A 21,226-nucleotide genomic window follows, 5' to 3' on the forward strand; every position below is an offset into this window, starting at 1 on the left:
TTGGCTGCGTCACAGGAACACCTAGGCGGCGCTACGGTCGAGCTTTGTGGCGGCTAGGGTTTCTTTGGAGGAGTGGATGAGGAAGAAGAACGCGCGCCCCCTTTATATAGGCCGGCAGCATGCGGTGGCCGCGGGACACGTGGCGTCGCCATTAACATGGTTGGCGGAGGTGGGCTGCCGCTCGGCAGCCGAGGCATCGCCATTAACGTGGCGCAGAGTGCCGAAGCGACGCACCGCTGGCGCGTTTGAGAAGACGCATCGACGCAGGGTTGCTGCGAGGCGGGCCCGACGAAACGTCCTCCAGACGCGAGCGGATGTTTCCGGACGTCCGCAGAGACGCATCCGAGGCGCTTATTTGGGACAGGTTTGCGTCTCCGTGGACGGCCCGGTCACTTTGCGTCGCCCCGCTGAAGGTGGTGCCAGACGCATTTCCGGTCACGGCGGACGAGAACGGTCGCTGAGCGTCCGTTTACGTCGCGCCGCTGGAGATGCCCTAAGCCAAACAAAGTAGGCCAGGTCAACATACATGATACATGAGCCGCAAAGCACAGAGCTACTCTCTCTATTTCTCTATATGATAAAGCTGGAAATAATTATCATTTTGCAACTCAGTTTTATTTGAACCGGAGGTAAAATAATTGTCTCATCTAATAATTAAGAAGAAAAGAATTGCCTGATCAATTAGTAGAAAACTGGGCTAAAAGAGTTACAACGTCAGATCAATCACAACTAAACCTGGATAGCAAAACTATCCCACATCAACAAATTCGGACCGACAAAACTATCCCAACACAATAACTCCATCAAACCCTCGACACCAGGGTCTCAACAATTAAAACAAGAAAGTGTAAATCAACCATCAAGCTTCATGGGATCTTCCCTATTATAAAAACGACAAGCAAATAATGAAGAACGGAAAAAAAATCGCATCGGAGACACAAGATTTTAATGTGGAAAACCCTGTTAGAGATAGAATTGTATTATGTTTAAACACGGAACATAGAGTCCGGGTTCCTCTCCCTCACCTCAATGTAATCTCCCTGTTGCCTTCTATATAACGAAACGTATCACGAGGGCTCGAATCATCCGAGTAGATCCTCTCTACCTGATCTTTTACATGGTATCAGGCCGGCTCTTCCGCCGACGAAACTGATCGCCGAAATCTCCTTCCCCACCGCCGCCGCCACCTTCCAATATGGCCATGGCATCCTCTTCTGCGATGCCGATCAACCTTGGCCAGCCTCCGTCCGACAAATTGAATCGGGCAAACTACACAGGGTGGCGTGCCCAAGTTCTCCCTCCGATCCGTGGCGCGCGCTTGTTTGGACTTCTTGATGGCACCGACGTGGCCCCGCCGGAGAAGATTGAGGTGCAACCTGCTGACAAAGAAAAAGATCAAACCCCGACTACTGCGCCAAACCCAGCCTACGACTCGTGGATCTCCCGCGATCAGATCGTTTTGGGCTATCTCCTTAAGTCAATCGGACCTGAGGTCCTTCCTCATGTCCAACGCATCGAGACTGCTGCCGGCGTCTGGCAAGCAGTTGAGGAGATGTTCGCCTCGCAATGCCAGACCAAGGTCACGAACCTGAGAATCCAACTGGCAAATACGAAGAAGCTGCAGATGTCCACCTCTGCCTATCTCACGAAGATGCAAAGTATCGTTGACGAACTTGCTGCGGCCGGCGAGATGATTCTGGTGCGGGAGCATGTCTCCTGCATCCTTGCTGGCCTTGGCTCGCCCTACAACGCCCTCGTCGCCGCTCTCGGTGCTGTGCCGACGCCTCCCACCCTAGCCTCTCTCTACGCCCAGCTTCATGCGTACGATCATCGCCAGGAGATCCTGGGAGGCTGCCCCGCGATGGACTTCGAAACATCTGCAAACAGCGCCCAGCGCCAAGGCCGTGGACGCTTGTATGACCGTGCACGCGGTGACCGCGGTCACCGCGGTGATCGCGGCGACTACACTGATCGGTGCGACACCCACCGTGAGGATCGACGTGAGGATCGCCCGCCTCGCCAAGGACGTGGAGGAGGGCGCGCCCCTGCTAGTGGGGGTCGTGGCCGTGGACGTGGCCGGCGTCGCACGACGCCCTGGGCTGACGTAACCTCCCGGATCTGCGGCAAGGAGGGCCACCCGGCTAGAGATTGTTGGTGGCGCTTCCAAGAGGATGACGACGACTCTGATGACAAGGAGGCCCATGTTGCCTCATACGGTGTTGACACCAATTGGTACCAGGACAGCGGTGCTACTCATCACATCACCGGGGAGCTGAACAACATGACTGTCCGTGACAAGTACCGCGGCAACGACAGGGTCAACACAGCAGGAGGTCATGGTATGATTATTTCACATGTTGGTCATTCTACTGTTCGTATCCCTGCACACAATTTTCATCTTAGTGATGTTCTCCATGTTCCACATGCATCTAAAAATCTTCTCTCTATACACAAATTCACATATGACAATCGTGTTTTCATTGAGTTTCATCCGTTATTCTTTTTGATCAAGGACCAGGTCACGAGGAGAGTAATTCATAGAGGGAGATGCGTTGGGGGGCTTTATCCACTCATATCTTCATTGGTGTCTTCATCACAGTCTCCCAAGCATGCATGTGTTGCCGCCAAGCCCTCTCAAGCAAGGTGGCATAGTCATCTAGGTCATCCGTCTTCCATCATTGTTAGACAAATCATTAGCAAAAATAAACTTCTCTCCTTAAGAGATTCTAGCTTAGAGTCAGTGTGTGATTCATGTCAGCGAGCTAAAAGTCATCAGCTTCCATACCCTGTATCCACTAGTGTTTCTACTGCCCCTCTTCAGTTAATCTATTCTGATGTATGGGGTCCTGCTCCTACTTCTGTAGGTCGTCATGATTACTATGTAAGCTTTATTGATGATTACAGCAAGTTTACTTGGATCTATTTGCTCAAAAGAAAGTCTGATGCTTATTCTGCCTTTATTAACTTCCAAAAACTTGTTGAGCGTCAACTTGATGCTAAGATCCTTACTGTTCAGTCAGATTGGGGAGGTGACTATGAGAAATTAAACTCACTTTTCCAGTCACAGGGTATATCTCATCATGTTTCCTGTCCCCATGCCCATCAACAAAATGGGGCTGCCGAAAGAAAACATCGACACATTGTAGAAGTTGGTCTAGCTCTTCTTGCTCATGCTCACATACCCTTAAAATTTTGGGATGAGGCCTTCCTAACTGCCACTTATCTCATCAACATGCTTCCTAGCAAAGTCATTAATAATGATACTCCTGTGCATCGTCTCTTAGGAACCAAACCATCATACACTTCTCTTCGTGTTTTTGGTTGTGCATGTTGGCCCAACCTTCGCCCATACAATAAACGCAAACTTGCTTTTCGTTCCACTCAATGCGTCTTTCTGGGTTATAGTCCTCGCCACAGAGGGGTTAAGTGTCTTGAAGTATCCACTGGCCGTGTCTATATTTCTCGAGATGTTGTCTTTGATGAAGATGTTTTTCCCTTGAAAAATCTGCATCCTAATGCTGGTGCTTTACTTCGCAAAGAAATTCTGTTACTTGATCCGTCTCTTCATACTTTTGTGTCAGGGGACGACCAGAATAGTGATCATCATGCTGATAATATTCATGCTACTGACCCTGCTGTGAGTACTCCTTTTGTTGTTCCCCAGGCTTCTCCAGCTCATGAGCAACTCGCTGGACAAAATCTTGCACAAAATGGTGTTCAAATCAGCCTAAACGGCTCACATGAAATAATGGAGGAAGAAGACAGCAGCACTGGACACGAGGTGGATTCGCTGCCAACATCCACCTCAGAATCGCTGGGATCCTCCTCGGGATCAGCTCGATCCGCCTCGGATCGCGTGGCCACCAACCGTGCGCGGTCTGCGCACTCACCTGGCGATCTGACGCCGCCTGCTGCGGCAGCGCATACGCCTGCCCGGTCCCCTGGCGCGACCGGATCGTCTGCGCCCTCTCCCGGCCACACAGCGCCCTCTGTTGCGAACACACCTGCGCCTACAGGATCCAGTGCGCCGAGTTTGTCCGGATCTGCTGTGTCCGGTCAATCTGAGCCCCAGCCTGTGCCTCCTTCGCCTCCTGTTACGCATGCCTCCCGTGGTATTCGCAAACCAAAAACATACACCGATGGTACTGTACGTTGGGGTCTTTCTGCAGTATCTGATGAACCAGCAAGTTTGCAACTAGCCCTGCAAGATACACACTGGAAAGCTGCCATGGATGAGGAGATTGGTGCTCTAGCAAAAAATAAAACTTGGCATCTTGTTCCTGCACATCGAGGTAAAAATATTGTTGATTGCCGTTGGATATATAAAGTCAAGTGCAAAGCCGATGGTTCTGTTGATCGCTACAAAGCACGTCTTGTGGCTAAAGGCTTCAAACAGCGTTATGGTATTGATTATGAAGATACATTCAGTCCAGTGGTGAAGATAGCAACAGTACGCCTTGTCTTGGCTATCTCGGTTTCCAGAGGATGGAGTTTGCGACAGTTAGATGTCAAGAATGCGTTTCTTCATGGTGTTCTGGAAGAGGAAGTTTATATGCGATAGCCACCTGGCTATGAAGATCCAAGGTACAAAAATTATGTGTGTAAATTAGACAAGGCACTTTATGGGTTGAAACAGGCTCCTCGTGCATGGTACTCTCGCTTGAGCTCTCAGTTGGTCAAATATGGGTTGGTTGCCTCAAAGTCAGACACCTCCTTGTTCATATATCGCCACAACAAGGTTACCATGTTCATGCTTATATATGTTGATGATATTATAGTGGCCAGTTCGTCACCAGCTGCCACTGATGCCTTGCTTAAGGTTCTTGGTAAAGCATTTGCTCTCAAAGAACTTGGTGACCTTCATTATTTCTTGGGTCTTGAAGTGCACAAATTACATGATGGCATTGTTCTTAATCAAGCCAAGTATGATCAGGATATTCTGGCCCGTGTTGGCATGACTCATTGTTCTGGCTCGCCTACCCCTCTCTCGTCTTCTGAGAAGATCACTGCAAGGGAGGGAGATATGCTAGGTCCCGAAGACAGTACAAAATACAGAAGTATGGCAGGTGCATTGCAGTATCTTACTCTCACAAGACCCGACATTTGTTATGCAGTCAACAAAGTGTGTCAGTATTTGCATGCTCCTACTACTGTTCATTGGACGGCTGCAAAGCGAATTTTACGATATGTGAAGCATACCATGAGTTTTGGCTTGACATTTCTCAGGTCACATTCAACACTACTGAGTGCTTTTTCTGATGCTGGCTGGGCTGGTTGTGTAGATGATCGTCGATCAACTGGTGGTTTTGTTGTGTTCTTTGGACCAAATCTTATTTCCCGGAGTGCCAAGAAACAAGCCACTGTCTCCAGGTCAAGCACTGAAGCAGAGTATAAGTCAGTAGCAAATGCTATAGCTGAAGTCATTTGGGTACAGTCATTACTTCAAGAGCTTGGCGTCAAGTTGAAGCAACCACCATGTTTGTGGTGTGATAACTTAGGAGCAACATATTTGTCAGCAAATCCAGTCTTCCATGCCAGAGCCAAACACATTGAGATAGATATTCATTTCGTCAGAGAACGAGTTTTGAAGAAGCAATTGGAGATTCGTTTAATTCCTTCCAAGGATCAAGTTGCTGATGGTTTTACAAAGCCGCTACCTGTAAGGAACTTTGAGGAGTTTAGATTTAATCTCAACTTAAGAAAGTTGTGATTAAGGGAGGGTGTTAGAGATAGAATTGTATTATGTTTAAACACGGAACATAGAGTCCGGGTTCCTCTCCCTCACCTCAATGTAATCTCCATGTTGCCTTCTATATAATGAAACGTATCACGAGGGCTCAGATCATCCGAGTAGATCCTCTCTACCTGATCTTTTACAAACCCCTCCAACACAAATACTTCCCTATATCGGGAAGTGTTTAAAAACACCGTAGGTTATCTTATAATCTGACAAACCCTAGTAGTCAGCTTACAAGGAGTATATATAGGTATATAGGCGGTGGCATCGATCCGTACAAAGCCTCCGGTGACGGCTTCGCTCCGCTCGTATGAGGTTAGCCTCCCTTTAATAAATTTGGATCACAACATAACATTCTCTATAGCACCACTCTTCTAGATCTGCCCGGGGAAGATTTCTCCTTTAATATGGAAACTTGCTTTAGGAAACATATTTTTTTGCGGATCCTGGCTCTATATGTGTTAGTCAGTGTTAACAAATTAGGATGAGCAAATAATAAATAAACTATATATACCCCTATGATTTCCTCATATACTCATCAGTTTGATGTAGATGCCGTAGTTTCAACCTCCTTGTTAGAAAACAATACCGCAATTTAAGTAAGATTGGTTATGCTCTGCTTGGATGAATTAGCGGGAGACTATTTACAAAATTTGGTAGAATTAGCATTTTCGGCAAATATATTTTTCACTCGATAGACCAATCAGATATAAAGGGTAATATGTGGGTAGAATTAGCATTTTCCTCTTCGGCCCAAGCCTTCGGCGATGGGTCTCGCTCCACTCGTCAGAAGTTAGCCTCCCTTCAACGAATTTGGATCACAACATAACGAACTCCACCTTGACACAAATTCCTTCTTGTAGCATGAACTTCAGTAATCTCCTGAACAACAAAGAAAACACTTGCTGGCGCTAATAACCACTTGGACTAAATAGTTATACCAACCAAGCTCGAGCAAAGCTCAAACTTGGAAACAGAACCGGCTTTGTCATCATATCTGCAGGATTATCATGAGTACTTTGTAGGGATTCGTAGCATAGAAAAAAATTCCTATGCAACAACAAAGAAACCACCAAGATCTAATATAGGAGATGTATGTAACGATGTGGTATCATGTAAAGCGATAACCTGATTTGCGTACCATTGCAAATCGGGTGCGGAAGCTTAACAAGTGGTGTCGACGTAGACGATCATGTTTCGTTCTGTCTTGGCGATCCAACTCGATCAACTCCGTCGCTTGTGCGGCGACTCCAAGGTGATGCACACGTTCGGCTTGACGACGTCGGCTCCTTCTTGTTCCAGCAAGTTGGAGTCGAGGTAGAGAGATCGCTCTAGGGTCAAGATGGTGGTACAACGAACTTGGTACAAATTCGGCAGGGCTTCGCCCAGACTATCTTTTCGGAGTTCGCCGGATTGGTGTTTAGGCGAGATTCCGACGATTACCGGCGGAGGTCCGAGGACCAACGGAGTTAAACAGCGGGGGACGGAGGAGGATCCTAAAGGGGATGGGTGACGATAGCGAGGTGGGCGGCGACGGGTGGTGGGCGGCGGTGGCATGTGGCTGGCGGCGGCGCTAGGCGTGGGGAGCTCGGACACGCGTGGCGACTTGTGGACTTGGATGTTGTGGCCAGCCTCGGGGCTCCCGTATATAAAGGCTCGGACCCGAGAGGTCGTAGGATCTCTGAATCCTAATTGGACTCTCAGTCAAATCTTGTCAAACTCATATTGGAACCAAATAAGAAAGTCCCCAAGTGAATCAGAATAGGAAAAGGAAAGCTCATCCCTCCCACTTCCAAACCGAGTGGAGGGGGACTTTCCCTCTCCCACTCGGCCATGGGGGCCGGCCGGTCGGCCCACTTTGCGTGCGGGTGGGGCCCATCCGGCCCTAGGCTAGGTGGCCGGCTTCCCCCTTCTGGAACTTTCGGTACAACCGAAAAATCCGGAACTTTCTGGAACCCTTCTGATACTTCCCGTATATATTCCTATAGGTTTGTCGCCCTTCCGAATCCATCCGTGATATCCCCCAATCCATTCGGGACACCTAAAACACTGCACTTGATATCTCTCTATCTCTAGCGGCGTCAAACCTTAAGTGTGTGACCCTATGGGTTTGCGAGTATGCGGATCTGGACATACATATTAACCCTCACATATTCAACGATGATCTTATCGAGTGAACCACTTATGTCATTCATATATAATTCTCATGTCCTTTGATATCTTAGTTACCCAAGATTTGATCGTTGGTACCTTCATACCTTGTTCTTATCTTGTTACTGGTAAGTACTATTTTCTCGTCGTAATAGCGCACCCTCATGTGACCTAGTCACGGTCTTGCCGGCGAATGAGTGCGTATTACCGAGAGAGCCCAGAGAATATCTTTCCGTTACTTGGGGATGGAAAAATCCCACTCTTGATAACATACAACCCAACAAGTATCTTATGGAATACATAGGAGATAGCTTTATAATCACCTAATTACGAAGTGACGCTTGCAATAAGCTATGCATTCTTCCAATATCTGGGAGTTGTATAATCTCATGGTCAAAGGAATAGTATAAATGACAACGGGGAAGCTTCGCAATTAGAACTATGTAACACGATCAATTGCTACGATTTGATTAGGTCAAGTCCATCATGTTATTCTCCTTAATAATATGACCTTGCTAATACATGACGTTATGTCCATGGCTATGGAAACCAATAACTGACACTTATTTCACGAACTAGTAAAGAGGCATACGAGGGACACATTGTGTTCATATTCCACAAATGTATTATGTTTCCAGATAATACAATAAGTATGGTATATAAATATTATCATGAACATGGATTGGTGATAATAAATATTCCTTTATTATTGCCCCTTGGGCACCAAAACCCTTCGTACTTATCTTGCATACCTTCAGTTTACCTTGAGCAATAATGTCACGGACATACAATGGTACTTGACATCAATGTGATTTGTCCTCTCATGGAACATTTGATCTTTTGTAAGGTATATGACACTTTGACTATCACATAACAAGTTAATGCAAGTATCATCTCCATAAAACTCAGCATACAAACCTTTCAACTAAACAGACTCTTTGCAAGCTTCATCAATAGCCATATATTCCGCTTTGGTTGTAGACTGGGCAACAATAGCTTGTAACGTTTCCTTGCAACTCACAGCACATCCACCAACAATAAAGACATAACCTATGATGGGCCTTCTCTTATCCAAGTTGGTAGAAAAATCTGAATCCACATAGCCTGTGAGCCCCTCACCGGTCTTGCCAAACTTCAAGTAAGCTTTGGATGTGCCACGAAGGTACCTGAAAATCCACTGAACAACTTTACAATATTCTTTACCAGGATTAGCCATGTATGTACCGACCAAACTCATAATATATGATCAATCAGGGCGAGAACAAAGCATGTCATACATCAAGGAACCAACAACTCTAGAATATGAAACTCGTGACATGTACTCAATATCTCCATCAATACTAGGACATTGCGATGCTGACAATTAGAAGTGATGAGCAATAGGTGTACTAACAGACTTTTCATCATGCAAATTTAAACGTTGAAGGACTTTCTTAATGTAATTTTCATACCTAATAACTTCCCTTGTAATTTTCATACCTAATATTTTCTTAGCAGCACCAAGATCCTTCATCTCAAATTCACTACTTAATCGTGCTTTCAAAGTAATGATCTCTTTCTTGATCTTGGCAACAATCAACATATAACATCAAGTATATAGGTGATCCATTAACAACTTGATGTAAACGCAGCTATCATAATGAGATCTCTTAAAATCATGTGCAAGCATAAATGAATCAAACCTTTTGTATCACTGTCTTGGGGACCGTTTCAGACCATAAAGGGACCTCTTTAATTTGCAAATGAAATCCTCCTTACTAGGCACAACAAAACCTTCAGGTTGGTCCATGTATATCTCCTCCACTAGTTCTCCATGCAGAAAAATAGTCCTCGCATCTAATTACTTAAGCTCAAGGTCATGCATAGCCACAATACCAAAGAATGCACGAATGGAACTATGCTTCACAACTGGAGAGAATATATCATTATAATCAATACCTGGAATTTGCTGAAGCCTTTCACTAGTAACCTTGCCTTAAACCTTGGAGGCTCATTAGGAGACAAACTTTCCGTTCTTTTAAATATCCACTTACAGCGGACAACCTTCTTTTGTTTAGGCAAGTGCAGAAAATTCCATGTGCCATTCTTGTCAAGCGGTTGCATCTCCTATTGCATAGTAAAAATTCACTTCTCGCGGTCAACGGATGAAACAACCTCAGCATATGTAACATGTTCATGTTCCACCCATTTAGCACAACTCAAAGCATAATGGACAAGATACACTCTTCAATTAAACAAGGACGTGGAACTTTGTTACGCCTAGGTCTATCAACAACAATGGAATTATTTGTTTGCTGCAAAATAGGTGACGAGTGCTGAATAACAGTGTTATCATTTTCAACAACATCATTTCTTTCTTCTCCACGTGCTCCACCTGCACAGTAATCCTCTATTGCTCATCATCGGAAACATCAGATAAATCAATAGCATCAGAAACATCTGTGGAAGAACTCTTATAAAACATGACAGCCTCATTAAAGAGAACATTCATGCTATGCAAAACGTTCTTAATTTCAGGATTCCATAACTTATATGCCTTAGCTCCTGAACTATAACGAAGAAACACAGACTTAACAGCCCTAGGTTCTAGTTTTCGATTATCAACATGTTCATAAGCAATGCAACCGAAAACTCTCAACTGTGAATAATCAACAGGTGAACTAGACCATACATCAACATGAGTTTTCTTATCAAGCGGAATGCAGTGTGACCTGTTTATCAAGTAACAAGCGATGGAGGTTGCTTCAACCCACAAATGCCTATGCATACCAACATTGGACAACATGGAGTGATGGTTTTGTTCATTCACTGAGCCACACTATTCTGTTGAGGAGTGTATGAGATGGTGCGGTGCCTGAAAATGCCTTTGTCGTTGCAGTAATCACTAAAAACTATAGAACAAAAGTCCATGCCATTGTCAGTATGAAACGATTTAACTTTCTTTTCTCTTTGCTTTTCTGCCATAACTTTCCACTTTCTAAAAGCATCAAACACATCAAATTTATATTTCAAAAAGAAAAGCCACACTTTTCTGGAGTACTCATCAATGATGGTAAACATGTAATTTGCAATACCAAGAGAAGTCTTGCGGGAACGTCCCCACACATCAGCATGCACATAATCTAAATCCCATTAGTAGTATGAATGGAAGCATTGAATTTAACTCTTTTATGCTTACCAAAAATGTAGTGCTCACAGAACTCAAATTTACGCAAATTGCAGCCATCTAGCAGGTCTCTCCTATGCAATTCTGCCATGCGATGTTCACTCATATGTCCAAGACGTGTATGCCACATATTAATTTTACTAGGTTCACCAGGAATAACAACAACAACAACAATACTAGACAAAGTGTTACCTCTAAGAATATACAATTTCGGCGAATTCATATCACCAATCATGTGAAAAAGAGAACCTTTTGATACCTTCAGAACTCCGCGAAAACCGGAGTGTTTGTACCCATCAACATCAAGGGTACTGAGAGACATTAAATTTCTGGCCATGCCAGGTATCACTAGTGGAAAACGGGGCAATAGGCCCGGTCCATTTGGGCCTTTAGACCCGGTTCCCGAACCGGGACCAACAAGGCGGGACTAAAGGGGGTACCCTTTAGTCCCGGTTCAAACATAAACCGGGCCTAAAGGCCTCGACACGTGGTGCGGCCAGGGAGCTCGCGGTGGAAGGGCTTTGGTCCCGGTTCGTGGTACGAACCGGGCCTATGTTTCTCTGCCGCGGCAGAGAATTGCTATTTCTCTGCCGCGGCACAGATGCATTTGTACCAGGCGTTTCTGCCGCGGCAGAAAGCGATCTGTTTCCCTTGCCGCGGCAGAGTTTCAGCAATGCATATATATATCATTCAAGAAACCACAAAAAATCGTCATGAATATATATAGACATCGTCAACAGTACACGACATAGTCAACACAGTACACGTAATGCATGCATATTTACAATACAACTTTTCCTGAACGAATATCGTCCGACGTCACGATCTTCCGATAGTGCTCTCCACCTGGGGTAAGGACCTCGGTAATAAAGAATCCCGCGATTTCCTCTTGAATTGCTTTTATTTGATCCGCTGTTATGAGAGTGTCCCGCAGGCGTGTCATCTATATTTAAAAAAGGAGATCAATATATGAATGGAACTCAATACAATAGATGGTACTAATTAAGATTAATTGTGAAAATTTGTTATCGTACACGAGTGTGGTGTATTTGGGCATCCCCACCCTTGGGACAGGACATGTCACGCATGAAGGTGCAGACGTAGTATCCACATAAGTTATTCCCTTTTTCCTGCCTCATACACTTTACGAAAAAATAGTTCGATCAAACTAATAATCAAGCATCGTATTGAAAGTAAATATCATATATAAAGTTTCACGGACATAGCTATATATATAGTACTACTTACAGGGTAATCTCTAAATGTAATCTCCTGTTTACTTTCACATGGAAATGTATTGATGAACAGTTTCCAAGCCCTGCCCGATAAAAAATAATGAGTAAATGAGTAATTGATTAGTTGATGATATCTTCGAATTAGAGCAGATGAAGATGCCAATACGAAATTGATTGAAACTACCTACGGAGGATGGCAGCCATGTCCGCCCATTCCGCATATTCTTTACGTTTCGAGTCCATAACGTTTACGACTCCAAGGTGAAGATCAATGATTAGGAGAATAAAGTGGAAACTGCACAAGCATAGCTTAATGATTACGAGAATAAAGTGGAAGGTGCACAAGCATAATGTATGTTATATATAACACTCACTTAAAGTTGTAGGGAAAGAATATATCCTCTTTGTCTGCTTGCTTCTCTAAAAACATTACGATGTTGTCCTCTCGTGTCCTTGGGGTACCGTCGAACCGTAACTTCATGAACCGTGTTTGGGTCTATGAACCCCAGCGGTAGGAGCTTGCCTCTTTTGTATTCCAGCTTCTTCATTCTGCATAATTAAATGTATAGCGTACACAAAGAATATAATGAGGATAATTGTTAGTGCAAATGAATGAGCTACAAACTTAATTACACAAATAAATCACTTACGAGCAGTAACCGATGACAGCTTTGTCGAGGCGTCTTGATTGAATAAGCTGAAACAGTTCTTCTAACTCAAGGTTTATCTCGTCTTCCCCGGAAGTAATGCTCATCTCTAAGATACACCGTGATGTAGCTTTCACATCTTCGACAAAGCTTTCGGTACCAGTCATGCAACCTTCGCATCCGAGTCCCTAGACGCGCGAGCTCGCCGAGTTTGACGAGATCAGATCCGTATCTATACTTGTTTACCATTTGAGCCGTCGGATAGTAATCTTCGTACTCAACGATGCTCCCCGAGCTCTAGCCGCCCGTTCGATCATCGATGCCGTCTCTGGATCATGATATGGCTCCACGATGAAGTGGGGTGCGGCACGAATGTCTCTTTGTCCAAGGTGGGCGGCTTTTTTTGCTTCTTTCATCGCTCTAGAGGACTGTGCAGGAGAGCGGTCATAATCAGCTCTCGGCTCAGGTCTCTTCATTCTCGTCTCGGCAAAGTGCTTCACCGTCTGCGGTGGAATAAACATCTTCTTCGGCGCGAGTTGCAAGAAACGCCTTTTGCTCTTCGATCTGCTCATGTGGCAACAACTGCGAGTCTGTTCCCTCATTGGAGTTGATGATCTCTTCTGAGCTGTAGGAGGTGCCGCGGACCGCTTCCTCTTTTGCTTAGGTGGAAGCGGCGGAGTCTCTGACGAGGAGGAGGAGGCGGCGGAGTATTTTCACGCGGAGGAGACTGGTCATGGATAGGGGAATCATCATCGCGCGAGAGGAGAATCATCACGCGGAGGAGACCGAGGTGGCGGAGGAGGCGGAGGTGGCTTGCTTGTTGGCTTCTCACTGGAAACACAATGTTCTCCTTCCGCCATTGCACGGTGGTTCTACGGGCTTCTCCCAGTTCTTTGATTTCCCCATCTTCACTGCAGGGGTGCTCAAGCAGCAACCCCTCATACTCTCTCAACACTTCATCCACCATCACAACAGCAAAGTCGTCTTGGACCGGACGGCAATGGTAAGACCTTGTAGGTAAGAGGATGCCGACCGCCGCCTTGAAGGATAGGTTGAAAACTTTAACATGCAGCTCACAAGGACGGCTCTCGGTGAGATCATCCACGGGGGTAGCGAGGAGGCTCGACCACCTGGTCATCGCATCATCATTATCCACTCGCGAGAGGAAGCCACGCTGCTTTTCCGGTGTGGTTGAGATTGCGGCGGGCGATGGCATTGAGCAAGCGGGATCTACAGCCTGCCCCGAGCCATCTGAGATGTAAGTACTTGGGTTACCATGGTTAATTGGGCTTGCATGGTGCTCATACCCTCCTCTAAGTTAGCCAGCGGTCTGTTTCCCTTGCCTTCCTCCTCTCATGGCTTTTATCGGGAAATCTCTTCCTTTCCGCGGGAAAGCCATACTTCCACGGAACGGAGCCTGCCGTGCCTCGTGTTCGTCCGCCGTGTTCTTTGTTCCCAAGGGCGCGTGTCAGCTCATCGTTCTCTCTTTCGGGCTGGAACAACCCCGCCTCCACGTCCCTATGTGCCTTTTCCAGGGCATCAATGGGAACCTTCGGATGAGCTTTCTTATAGATGCACTTCCCTGTTTCGGATCCAACGTTCCCCCAATCCCGTAGAAACACTCCTTGCACCGTTCGATCCAACCGTGTGTCCCTAATCTGATCCCTTTCCTGGTCAGTTCCGCATCAGCTGCCTCCCACTTAGGACGGTTAGACCTGTTTCCACCTGGACCCAGAATTTGGTGATCTATCTTCAACGCAGCTTTTGCCTTATTTATTTCCGACCTTCTCAAAAATTCTTCGACTCCGTGCTTTGTACTTCACGAATTCGTCCCAGTTGACTTTTTACCTTCTCACCGTCCGAGTCTTCTTTAACTTGATAAGGCGGCGCAATCTTTTCTTGTGGCTCTTGAATAGTTCGGCCATCTTCTTCTTGCCAAACTCGCGGAGGGCCTGCTCCATCTTGGCCTTCTCAGCGTCACCCCCTCTTCGGGTACTATGTTGAAATGTGCCATGAGCTTGTTCATAATGCTGTTTTTGGCTACATCATCGATATAAAGACCTTGAGCTTCTTCCTCTGCAGACAGCACTAGTCCCTTCGGCTTGTGCCATTCTCGAACGGTGATCGGGACGTGGTCCCTAACAAGCACTCCGCATTGAGCTATAAATGCCGTTGCACCTTTCTCTGGAGCAATCGGTTTACCATCATTCTCGATGTGGGTGATGTCGTGCCTAACACCGTCATCCAACTTTTTGGCCGGGCCTCGCTTCCTCGACTTTACGAGAAGAAGTGCTCGATCCGGAGGGCTAAAAGAAATAGTTCATAGTCGGTACAATTTCATTAGTTAATGCATCTAGTCGATCAACAGCGGCTTAATTAATTTATATACCTCGGTGATAACTACGGTTCGGGAGCCATTATGATGATCTTGTTCCTCACCGGCGCCACTAGGATCTTCTTCCTCAATATCCTCCGCTCCCTCACCGGAGGCATTCAAATAAGTTGCGGTGACATCGTCACCGCCATCATCTGGAATAACGTCGTCGTCGCGATCATCCAGGAGTACCGTTTGCTATGAGTTCCTCCATGAAATTTTCTTGAATTTCATCTCTCTCCATGCTTTCTACAACGACCTGCAAGCTATACATAGGAACCATCATATGATCAAATTAAGGATAATGCGAGAAAACTGAAAATGGAGTTACATATGTGTAGTTCTTAACTAAGGATCGATAATATAGTGCTGAAAGCAGAATCTATGATTACATGCATACATAGATCGGGTTCATGTTTATTTAACCCTAATACATATCAATCACTACTACAACCACTCAACCGCGCAGACCGGGTCCTAGAGGGCGCCGACCGGGTCTGAGCCGCGCGGGTGTGCCCCCAAAGCCACGGAACAACAACGGGAGCATAGCTAACATGAGATCCCCGCATAACGCTCCATCCGGTCCTATACATGTTGTCTAACGCGTACATGTAACGGCGAACGTGCTGGTCCTCCGCTTCAATGCGCTGAGCTACCTCCTCCGGCGGGGCCGGCTCCTCTGAAACGACCGTGGCCCATAAGACCTCCACCAAAGAATATCCGGGTCGACAACGGGACCCGGATTCCGCACCAAGGTCCGCGACCCGGAAGCTAAGACCTCCCGGTGCCACCCGGCGGAGCCCGGTCCCGGACCTCCCCATCTGCTCCATCTCCTCGGTGAGAGTCGGACCACGGCCCGCCGGCTGTACATTGTCGCGGCATCGTAGCTACGGAAACAAATCATATATATATGTACCAACGTTAACATAAATTAAAAAATAAATTCACTACTTAGTCGGCGCCGGCACTACCGTTTGGGGCGCCGGCACTACATACTTTATTTTGGGCCGGGCGCGGTGGCACTACATACTCACTAACTAACACTAACACTAACTATATAACTAATTTTTCACTAACACTAACTCTAACACTAACTTTTTCACTAACACTAACACTAACTTTTTCACTAACACTAACACTAACAAACTAACTAATTTTCTAACACTATTAACACTAACACTAACAAACTAACACTAACACTAACACTAACAAACTAACTAATTTTCTATCTAACACTAACTAATTAATCTAACATATATAAAAACAAAAATCTAAAAATCTAACACTAATTAAACACTAAAAATCTAAAAATCTAACATATATAAAAACAAAAATCTAAAAATCTAACACTAAACAAAAATCTAATTAATCTAACACTAATTTTCTATCTAACACTAAACTAATTAATCTAACATATATAAAAACAAAAATCTAAAAAATCTAACACTAAACACTAAAAATCTAAAAATCTAACATATATAAAAACAAAAATCTAAAAATCTAACACTAAACAAAAATCTAATTAATCTAACACTAATTTTCTATCTAACACTAAACTAATTAATCTAACATATATAAAAACAAAAATCTAAAAATCTTAAAACTTAAAAAAAAAATGGTGGCCGGCTCACCTTAGCGCCACATGAGAGAGGAAAGCCTTGTGGCGGCGGCACGGACAGCAGCCGGCGGCGGTCGGGCGAACGCGGCGAGCCAGCGAAGCGGACGGCGGCGGGCAGCGCGCGGGCGACAGCGCGCGGACAAATACATGGCTAAAGCAAGCGTGGCGGTGGGCGGCGGCGGTGTGCGGACGGGACGGCGGACGGCGCGCCGGCAGCGGCGGCAACAGCGCGGGCGGCGGCGCGGTGGGCGGCGATGGCGGCAGCAGCCTGGCGGCGTCGTTTCCGTCGTCTCCGCGCGATTGATCTCCGCGCGGAGACGAAGTGTCAGTTTTATACCCCCCCTTTGGACCCGGTGCGTTTTACAAACCGGGTCCAAAACCTTTGGACCCGGTTTGTAATACAAACCGGGACTAAAACCATTTTCTTTGCGTTTTCGCTGCGCGCGCAAAAAAGGCCTTTAGTCCCGGTTTGTAATACAAAACGGGTCCAAAGGCCAAATTTTTTAAAAAATTTAAAAACCGCCTTATTTCAAATTAAAAAAAGCCAGCGCACCGCCACCGCCTGGCCACCACCGTCACCGCCGTGTAGTGGCCACTGTCGCCACCGCCACCGCCTGCCCACCACCGCCACCGCCGTGTCTTGGCCACCGTCGGCACCGCCGTGTACCGCCCACCACCGCCACCGCCACCGCCCGGCCACCACCGTCACCGCCGTGTAGTGGCCATCGCCTGCCACTTTGCCGCCACCACCGCCACCGCTGTCACCGGCCACCGTCGGCACCGCCGTGTACGCCCACCACCGCCACCGCCACCGCACGGCCACCACCGTCACCGCCATGTACGGGCCACCGCCGTGTACTGCCCACCACCGCCACCGCCACACGTTTCCCTTCCCCGTGCCACGTGTCGCCGCCGCTTCCACGTGCCTCGCCCCGCCGCCACCGCCGTGCGGCACGTAGATCCCGCTTCCACGTGCCACGCCCGCCGCTTCCCGCGCCACCTCGCCGCCGCTTCCACGTGCCACGCCCGCCGCTTCCCCGCGCCACTGTCGCCGCCGCTTCCACGTGCCACGCCCGCCGCTTCCCCGCGCCACCGTCGCCAAACTTGCCGCGTCGCTGTGCTATAAAGCGCCGCGTGCGCGCGAACCACACGTCGCCGTCGCCTCCGTTCATTCGTCGCCGGGATGCCGCCGCGCGTCGCGGCTCGTCCGGTTTCCGTGGCGTCCGAGCGCGGCCGAACGGTAGGTTCTACGCCGAGATGCGTGCGGTGGCTTCCGGCTCACCCTCGGCACGTACAACACCCGGAGCTGGCGCGGCGCGCGCTTACGACAGCGCCGACAACGACCCTCGGTGGGACGACATTTGGACCGAGACAACCTCCGACGACGAGTAGATCGACTAGACTAGTTGTTTATCTATTTTATTGTATTTTCAATAAAGTCGTTGTGTGACGCTGATGATGAGAAAAGTTTCCCGCCAGATTACATGTGGAATTAAAGTACAGAACTCAACTGAAAATTAATTAAGATACATGGCCAGATAGTACTCGTGCCTAGCCCTATAGTACTCGTGCCTAGCTCAACTGAAAATTAATTAAGATACATGGCCAGATTCGACTGTTCGAGTCATTCAGTCATACTCGTGCCTAGCCCTATAGTACTCGCCACTGTAGTCGTCGTAGTCGCCGTCATCATCGTCGCTGGCATCGGGGTCACGGTAGTCAAACCTCGGCGGGAGAGCACGCGTGGGCTGGGATCGAGGGTAGCGCAGGCGGGGGCCACGGTGGGCCATGACGCCCTGGAGAGTTCGGTCGCGCCACCACGGCCGACGGCCGGCCTCGTTGAAGTTCGAAGGAGGCGGGCCGCCCTCCTCGTGCACGGCGAGCGCCCTCTCACGCCGATTGATGAAGAAGCTCTCCCAAGTCGGGCTGTAGTCGGGATGCCACCGGGGATTCCTCCGCTGCTACGGCGTGAGCTCGAAGTAGTAGTGGTTCGTGATGGCCATCTCGCGCGCCACACCTAGAGGGACAGGAGGGACCGGTACCCCTCCGGCAGCTCAGCAACCAGCCGGTAGGGACGCGGTAGCCCGGCGGGCAGGGGTAGTTCGACGACGCGCAAAGCGCCTCCGCCTCCCGGAGGGTTAGAGATACGATGGAAGCCATGTGACCTGGTGATGAGGTTTGCAGATATGAGTCTAGATGTGATATGTAAATGGAGGCCAAGCCAACATATATATAGTGAAAAAATGGCGGGAGGACGGAGGCGGGAAGCGATGGAAAGCGCGGGAAGAAAAATAGGCGGGAACGCAGTGGCGCCAAAAACTGTCGGTGGGATAAGGACGTGTGGGTAACCTTTAGTCCCGGCTGGTGGGTACAACCGGGACTAAAGATCCTTTTTGTGTCATCTAACAAAGCTGTCGGTGGGATAAGGACGTGTGGGTAACCTTTAGTCCCGGCTGGTGGGTACAACCGGGACTAAAGATGTCGGCGAGATAAGAACGCATGGGTGGACGCACTTGCTCGATGAGATAAAGCATGTAGCGCACGACGCCTGTCGAAGGAACAAGACAAAGTAGAAGAGGTGCCGTGCCTATAAAAGGAGCATCGATACGCCTTGCCAAGCCCTGAACGACTACATCTCATCTAACAAAGTTGTTGGGGAAAGGGTTGGGAAATCTCCCGTGGCGCATCTCCACTTTTAATATCTTACATACAGTTACATGATTACACAAAAATAAATGGGAAATTGATTGCCATGTTGACATACTCATTTGTGCCATGAACATTCTTCAATTAACTTGATGATGGAGCATCTTCATCATTTAATTAATCTTCTTCGGCCGTAACCATGGAGCATCTTCATCATTTAACTTGATGCTTGGATCAATGTTCACTACGAAGGGTGGAATTTCATCAAACTGATTATAATCTTCGACATGTCTGTCTTGTCCTCCACTCCCACGATGTTTCTTTTTCCGAGAAAGAACTATGTGGCGCTTTGGCTCATCGTTTGATGTATTTGTTTCCTTATGTTTCCTTTTTCTTGGTTTGGTAGACATATCCTTCACATAGAAAACCTGGGCCACATCCTTGGCTAGGACGAATGGTTCGTCTCTATACCCAAGATTGTTGAGATCCACATTGTCATTCCATACAACTTGTCTACCCGAACCCCGCCTCTGTTTTGTTGACCCATTTGCACCTAAACAAAGGGACCTTAAAAGAAGGTCCATACTCAAGTTCCCATATATCCTCTATGTAACCATAATATGTGTCATTTGGGCCTTCATTCATTATTGCATCAAAGCGGACACCACTGTTTTGGTTGGTGCTCTTTTATCTTGGGCGATCGTGTAAAATGTATTCCCATTTATCTCGTACCCTTGGAAAGTCACTACGATCGAAGATGGTGTACGGGCCAGCAAGTACAAGCTGATCTTCAATATGTTCGTTATTCAGGAGATGTTTTTGCAACCAACCGCCGAAAGTCGACATGTGTTCCACGTCTAATCCAATCGTTCGACTGCCCGGGTTCGGGAGCGTAGAAAGTTCTTGTGGTCACCGATATACGGAGCCACCAATGTGGAACTTTGTAGGACTGTGTAGTGTGCTTGAGTCAAAGAAATCCCGTCCCTACATATCATTGATTTCCTTCCTAGCGTGCCTTTTCCACTTAGTCTCCCTTCATGCCGCGATTCAGGAACACCAATCGGCTTAAGGTCAGGAATAAAGTCAACACGAGAATTCAATGACCTCCTCTCGTTCCATAGCCCTTGGAGATGCTTCCTTCGGCCTAGCACGGTTATGAACATATTTCTTCAAGACTCCCATGAACCTCTCGAAGGGGAACATATTGTGTAGAAACACAGGACCGAGAATCGAAATCTCATCGACCAGGTGAACGAGGAGATGTGTCATAATATTGAAGAAGGATGGTGGGAACACCAGCTCAAAACTAACGAGACATTGGACCACATCATTCCGCAACCTCGGTAGAATTTCTGTATTTATTACCTTCTGAGAAATTGAATTGAGGAATGCACATAGCTTCACAATGGGCGATCGAACATTTTCCGGTAGAAGCCCCCTCAATGCAATCGGAAGCAACTGTGTCATTATCACGTGACAGTCATGAGACTTCAAGTTACGGAATGTTTTCTTCTCCATATTTATTATTCCCTTTATATTGGAGGAGAAGCCAGACGGGACCTTGATACTGCTAAGACATTCAAAAATATTTCCTTCTCTGCTTTTGTAAGAGCGTAGCTGGATAAATGACGTCCTTTAACTCTCTCATGCAG

The sequence above is a fragment of the Lolium perenne genome, chromosome 7 (genome assembly GCF_019359855.2).
Source record: "Lolium perenne isolate Kyuss_39 chromosome 7, Kyuss_2.0, whole genome shotgun sequence".
Taxonomy (NCBI): Eukaryota; Viridiplantae; Streptophyta; class Magnoliopsida; order Poales; family Poaceae; genus Lolium; species Lolium perenne.